The sequence below is a fragment of the Peromyscus maniculatus genome, chromosome 13 (genome assembly GCF_049852395.1).
Source record: "Peromyscus maniculatus bairdii isolate BWxNUB_F1_BW_parent chromosome 13, HU_Pman_BW_mat_3.1, whole genome shotgun sequence".
In the NCBI taxonomy this organism is placed as follows: Eukaryota; Metazoa; Chordata; class Mammalia; order Rodentia; family Cricetidae; genus Peromyscus; species Peromyscus maniculatus.
This window is the reverse complement of record NC_134864.1, coordinates 68,209,362-68,216,773: the sequence shown is the minus strand read 5'-3', so window position 1 is coordinate 68,216,773 and position 7,412 is coordinate 68,209,362.

Below are 7,412 nucleotides of genomic sequence, written 5' to 3'. Positions count from 1 at the left end.
CCAGAAACCAGGAAGTGTAAAAGTACAGAGTCACAAGATAGTCAGGAGGTAATGCCTGCCGGACTAAGGAATGTCCTCTCCCTGGTTTCCAGGGTAACTGACCACAGAAATGCCCCCACCTGAGGGCAGCCAATGAGAAATGGTGGCGGGCAACCACTCCCTTAGAAGTAAGATTAAGCCATGATTTCTAGAGAGCCCCTAGAAGCGAGCCAATCAGAATTGTACCCGTACTAGCACCCCTAAATGATGTAACCTTGGGATTTTTCCCTTTAAAAACTGAGCTTGCAGACAGGTGGGCACTTCCTCCAGCCTCCACTGCGTTGGATGTATTGGACGAAGTCCCTGCCTAGGCTTGTATTGCTTTTGGATATCCAGAATTAAACCTTGCTTTTGCATTCTGGCATGCTCGTCTTTGGTGGTCTCTCTGGGGGGTCACGATCTGGGCATAACATAAACTGCTTTCCCTTGTTTTAAGGATTTTAAAGTGGCTTGTTTGCTCCTATAGGTAGCTTTTTGTCAGATCTGAGTTCTCAAGAGGTAAGATTAAGCTTCCTAGCATTGCTTTGAAAAGAAACTTCATTCTGAGCTGAAAAGTTTTTGGACAGTATCGCCATCTTTAGCTGAAATACTACATTTCCCAGAATGCATTTCCCTTATATATCAGTCCCTTATTGCAAGCTAGCTGTTGGACTTCATTTCCCATAGTTCTTTTCAGGTCTGAGAGTCAACTGGTTCTCTTTTACCAGACTTGCTTACAAATTCTTGCCCGGGAGGTTTGAACAAAGTTTTTTGCTTTTGCAATTTGAACAAGCATTTTACATTTTCAGCTATGGCACATTGAGAGATTCCTTTTCTCTCCTCAGCTGGCTTTAACAGGTGTCTCTCCTTCATTTGACACTGGCCCCCCGAATCAGAACTGCATCTGCTTCCTTAGCGCACATTGAGGTGGGCAATTTCTGATAGCAACTTTCCTCGGGGCTTGTGTTTGCCTTAGCCAATCAGTGAAAAACAAACATTTCCATAGCTCCTTCAGAGATTTTCTCCCACTGATCTTATTCTCATTTTTGCTTTCCTCCCCACCAGATGCAGAGCTTCAGATATCTCAGGCTGCTCTGTTCCTCTGCTAGCTGCCTTTGGAGGTAGGGGCTTTTCTCCAGCCCCGAATCTGCTTGAAACTCTAGCAGCTTTGTCAGGTCATGCATTATATGGGGAGGAATCGGTCCCTTCTCTGTTTCTTCAGAGTCTTTTCCCAGTTTGGTCTCAGTTTATCCCCTCTGCCCCAGAAACAGTTTCCAACACTACAGTGGTGGCTTTCCACTGCTACTGAAGGTAGGGTTTTTTTGTCCGTTTCTGTTTTCGGGGTCTGTGGAGTTTATGTACAGACTGAAAATCTAACAAGAGGGGTTTTTGCCATTTCTAAACTCCCATTAGGACAGGTGCTTTGCTTCATCAGACCTTTACCTGGCCCAGGCCCCAGTGGGTTGTGTTTGTCCATGTGCTCAAGGACAGAGCTTATGCCAGAGGCAATCACCCCTTAGGGCTACACTCCCTCATCTCACTGGGAGTCAGTTGAAACAAAGCTTTTCTCAAAGAGGTGCTTTCTCCGACAGGGTTAAAAGAAAGCTTTACTCCTGGGTAGTTCTGTTCTGCCCTGGCTGGGCTCTTTCCCCAGACAGCATTCTGACTCAACAGCACAACTGCTTCAGACACAGTTTAGCTTTACTGTTTTCCCAGAAAGGTCCTTACTCTGACAGGAAAGCTTTTTCTCAGATTTCTTATTGCAGCTGTGGACCTATCAACCAGGACTTGTAGGAAAGCAGGCAACTGTGCTGTTCCCACTGGCTTTAGCTTTGTTCGTTCATTAACAATCTTCCCCTGGGTCCTGCACCTTCCTGCCTCAGCTCTGTGCTCCAGGAAGTTTACAACTGCAGGAACTCTAGTATCCCTGAAATGCACTCCAACTCAGAGATGCTGGCCAGTCACCTCTGGGTTTTTGGTCAGAAGCAAGGATACAATGCTAACAGTTTGCATTGTTTCAGGGGATCTTTGCATTAAGATGATTAGGAGCACCTTTTCATAGCTCACTCAGAAACAAAACCCTTGATGCATCAGCTTGGCTGTAACTGAAAAGGTTGGCTTTTTTGCTTTTCTCAGGTAAAGTTTACTGCCCTTTTGGGCCCTCTGTAGCTCTTTATACACTCTTCCCAAGTGTTTCCCTCAGAGTACTCTTACCCACTTTTACTAGCTTGAAAAGACAGAGCTTAGAAGAGGTTTTTAGGAACTTGTCCCTGCCTCCTGCATTGCAGGGAGTATTTTTAAAGCTTGAAAGAACTTGGAGAGGTTTTGCTGTCTTAAGTTTGTTGTTTTCCCTTAGAGCTAATCACAGGTGGTCCCCATACTAATATCTTCAAGTGATTCTAATTTTTGTCCTTCTGAGAGAGAGTTCTGAAAGGCTTTAGTTTTTAAGTTTTTAAGAGATTTTGAGAAAGATTAAAAATTTTTAGAGAGACTTTTTCCCCTAATTTTCCAAGAAAAGCTTTAAGTTTGAGAAAGATTTTTCCCCAAAGAGAGAAAGACCAACTTTTTCCAAAACTTCCCAACTTTAAACTTTTTAGCTTTTTATACCACCATATTTGCGCCTCAGGGAGAAATCACTTTCTCCTGCCTCTTGGACTTAGCATTTCAGCTGTCCCCAGGACAAAAGCTTCCATAGGAAACTTTTTCTTCCCCATAAGCTCAAAGAAGAGCTTTTTTACTACCCGTAAAGCCCAAAGAAAGATTTTTTTCCCAGTTTGCGTTCATAACCCCCAAAGTAAGAAAATTGGAGAGTTTTTGTGTCTAGTTGCCTTACTTATTTTTTTTCTACACGAGCTTACACTTCTAAGTTTTTCTACACTATATTACTACACTATACCTTATACTTATTTTTCACAGATAGAAATTGAGAAAGGGATAGAAGATAGAAAATTTTGACAGAAGAGAATTTTGTGCTGCAGCATCGAACATCCTTCCAGTCCATTTTCCTTTTCTCTTGAGGAAAACCCCTGCCACTCGATGATAATATATATATATATATATATATATATATATATATATATATATATATATATTTCATAACACTGGCCACTGGCATGCCACTTTCCACTGGCAGGGCTGACCCACACTTTTGCCAAAAACTCTGTAATAAAACTATTATTTTCCTTTATCTTTAGTCCCTATTACTTTGTCTTTAGTCCCTGTTCATTTGCCTTTAGTCCCCCTTTTTTGTCTCTAGTTCCCTTTTTTCTTTTTCTTTTTTTCTTTAGTCCCTGTTAATAGCGCCATTCTGTGGGGTGTTTACTCACCAACCCCACAGCTCCCCAGAGTTTTCTTGAGTGTGAGCAGCAGGAAATATTAGATAAAAGGATTTATATTGCAGAGAATATTGCGGAGATAAACAGATAGAAAATAAAGGATAGCCTCGAGAGGGCCTGGAAAATTTTCCAATGGCCCCCAGCTGTCTCTGCCCCAGGGTATTTATAGAGTTGCCAAGGGGTGGAACAAAAGATCTCCTCCCCCAGCACAGCCAAGTGCAGACCATCTCAGACACCTGCACTCAGGCCCATGGTCCTAATCATCCTCTATGCGAACATGCTGGGTAAAGCCACGAGGAACCCAAAAACGGGCTCCCACACTATTGTTTTCTTCTCTCATACAATACATCCCAATGGCAGTTTCCCTCCCTCTCCCTCCTCTCCTTCCAGTTCCTCTCACCTCCTCTCTCCCCCAGATCCACTGCTACTTTGTTTCCCTTCAGAAAAGAGCAGGACTCTCAAGGATATCAACAAAACACAGCACAAGATACAATAAGACTAGGCACAAACCTTCATATCAGTCCAGTAGAAAGAAAAGGGTCCCAAGAGCAGGTAAAAGAGAGACAACCCTCACTCATGCTATTAGGAGTCCCACAAAAACACCAAGCTAACAACCATAACATACATGCAGAGGACCTTGTGCAGACCCATGCAGGCTCCATGACTGCTGCTTCAGTCTCTGTGAGACCCTATGAGCCATGCTTAGTTATTCCACTGGCTGTGCTCTCTGTGTCTTTGACCCCTTGAACTGCAAGGAAAGGGACAGGTCCCACCATTTCTGACTTTTCACTACCTCTAATATCAAGATTTATGTATCCATTAAGGGATTAGCCCATGGATTAGGTCAGCAGACTTTTGTTGCAAGAGGAGAGAATAAATATGGAAGTAGTTGGCTGGCGAAGAAAAGTGAAGTTTTTAGTTTAGTTTTAGATGAAAGAAATGACAGTACAAATATTCTGAGGAATGATCTGGTAATGGATTTTTAAAATGATTGTGCTGTGGAGCTAAATGAGAAATGCCGTGATTCCTGGAGTAGATGAATGCTATGGTTTGAGTGTTTGTTTCTGGGATGTTTGTGTTAGAGCTTAAGCTCAGTGCACTAGTCCTGAGAGGAGGAGTCTTCAGGAGGTGAAACGGGTGTTGAGATGATGTGCTCATGAGTAGATTATACCTTTTATTAAAGGGACTGAGAAAGCTTGTTAGCCTGCATGCTCTGTGTCCCATGAGGAAACAGCAAGATGACACTGCATATGGGGAACAGGCAGCTATCCCATGCTGAACCTGCAAGTGCATTGATCTCGAATTTCACAGCCTCTAAAGCTGAAGGAAATAAGTGATGCAAGTCAAAATATTGTTCTCTTGAAGCCTTAAGGGACTAATACAAAAAGGCCAAAATGTTTGTGATGTCATGGTTAGGATCTGAAGTCTCTTCACTTCTCTGTTAAATACAAAGCAGGCTTTGTGTGTGGTGTTCAAAGTTTGAGGAAGGAAGTGACAGTTGGAGATATTTAGGAGAACTGGGCAAGGAGTATACTGTGGTAATATACTAAGGCCAGCCAGAGTTTGTCATAATGAAAAACGATTACAGTTAAAGAGACTGTGTGCATCCAGGGGAATCTATTGGTAGAGAGCAGTGAGTCCAGGTCTACTCCTTCATCCTTTCACATTTCTTTTTTACCCAATTTTATATGACCCTTCATTGTCATATTGCCATGGAAGGTATGCTTGAACAAAGCACAGAAAGTGTGGTACTGAAGGAGACACAAGACAGAAGTTACAAGCATGTGCCCTAAGACAAATGGATCTATTTTAACTTGTGAGGGAAACACAGTGCCCTCTACTGGAAATGGATTGTTCTCTCGTTTTCCTTTCTTTTTACAATCAGATATTGGTACATTTTAGCATTTGCTGAAATATGAACACTGAAAGAGAATCAATGTGGAATTTCCAGTCTGATTCCAAAGCACGTGAAATTGTATAGTACCTAATAGGTGCACATTCCACTAAGCTATTGCATTTAAGAATAAAACTTTAAAATTTTAATCTACATTATCTTTTTCAAGCTACTAAGATGTTAAGGCATAGGAAATTTAATAATGTTTGTCAACTTAGAGACATGCCTGTAGGTTGGACATTTCCAGGAAGGATTCATTGAGGGAAGAAGGTCTTCAGCTGGAGCGGGTGGCAGATTCCAGGGACTGCTCAGATAGCACAAGAAGTTCAAGAAAAAGCAGTGCTGCTTTGTCTGCGTGCCTCACTCAGCTTCTTGCTGCCGAGTGCACCTGTCCTGTTGCTGCTCCTGCTGTCCTCCACTGAAATCAGAGCCAGCTTCTTCAGCTTCACCATGTACTAAAGACCAATAGCTCTCCTGGAATCCCCTGGGCCTTCAGCACCAGACTGGGAGTAAGCAGATTTTGGCTTTTCAGCCTCTCCAGTATGTGGACAGCCATGGTTGGACTACATACTCTATACTGTTTAAACCAATCTAACAGACCTCTTTTCATAATATACATTATTTCTATCTATTCTTCAGAAAACACTGAGTAGCGTAAGATGTAGATTCTAATTAATTCATTTGGACTGAGGTTACTTTAATGTAAAATTATTACTTATTTTGGCTTAGAAGTCCAATAGAAAACTAGAAAAGTTCATACTCTAAATCAGAACAGGGGGTTGGGGATTTAGCTCAGTGGGAGAGCACTTGCCTAGCAAGCACAAGGCCCTGGATTCGGTCCTCAGCTCAAAAAAAAAAAAAAAAAAAAAGCAAATCAGAACAGTTCTCAACCTGTGGGTCATGACACATTTGGAATTGAATGACCTTTTCATAGGGGTTACCTAAGACCATTGGAAAACACAGATTAATATGTGAATGTCATGATTTATAACAGTAGCAAAATTATGGTTATGAAGTAGCTATGAAAATAATTTTATGGTTGGAGTCACCACAACATGAGGAACTGTATTAAAAGGTCACAGCATTAGGAAGGTTGAGAATCACTCTCTAAATCATCATCAACTAAAAACACTGGGGAAAGCTAAGGATGGATTCCTCTTGCTTCCTCCATTTCTTCAAAGCAATAGATCGAGAGCTTTGGGGGATGCAGTAAGCAATAGAAATCCTCAGGCTAACATTAACAGAGGATCCATTCTGAAAACCACACTCTTCCCCCTCCCTCCAAGATCACTAAGTATCTTTAAACTGGAACATCTTCACTTTAAATGGCCTGCAGCTTTACCATCCACATATGTCACTATTTTAACATGTGCAAAGAAGAGCCATGTATGTGCTAGCCAACTATCTGGAGTCTTGTGTTTGTCAAAGAAGCCATATGAGTCATCAGAAGACTTGATTTGGATCTTTTTATAACCATTCACCTTAAAAGGGTAATTCTATATAGATGTGATAGTCCAAAAAATTGTGGGCTTAGCATAGATACCAGATACATATGTTGAAATGAGGCTAGATTTATGTATGTCTGTGTCATGTCTGTGTGTGTGTGTGTGTGTGTGTGTGTGTGTGTGTGTGTGTGTGTGTGTGGTGAGGCATTATTTTCTTGGCCAAACTGCCATCATCTTTATGTGATCAGTGGTGCCTACTTTTGAGAACCCAGCAGATTCGTGTATTGTTCTCATTCCCTTTCAGAAGGAGGGTGCCTCTCAGACATCTGTATGAAATCTTACTCTAAGTAAATATGGCTTCAGAGTCTCAGAAAGGTGTTATAGTACATAGACTTAGGTATGACTTGGGGAAGGGGTCTCCATCTATATGGCTATGGGGAAGTCATCATCCATGATAGGTGACGATTCTCCAGTGTGGCTGCTTTGGAGTCCCCATGCTCATAACCTCTCATCCATGCCCTGTGTTCTCCTGGGTGGATTGTGGTGAAATCATATTTTGGATTGTCATTCTTGCCTTAAGAGGAAGAGGTAGATGTTATTTATATCTGCTACTAGGAATGAATTTTTGAGTGCATTTGTGTGTGTGAGAGAGAGAGGGGGGGAGAGGAGAGAGGAGAGAGAGAGGAGAGAGAGAGAGAGAGAGAGAGAGAGAGAGAGAGA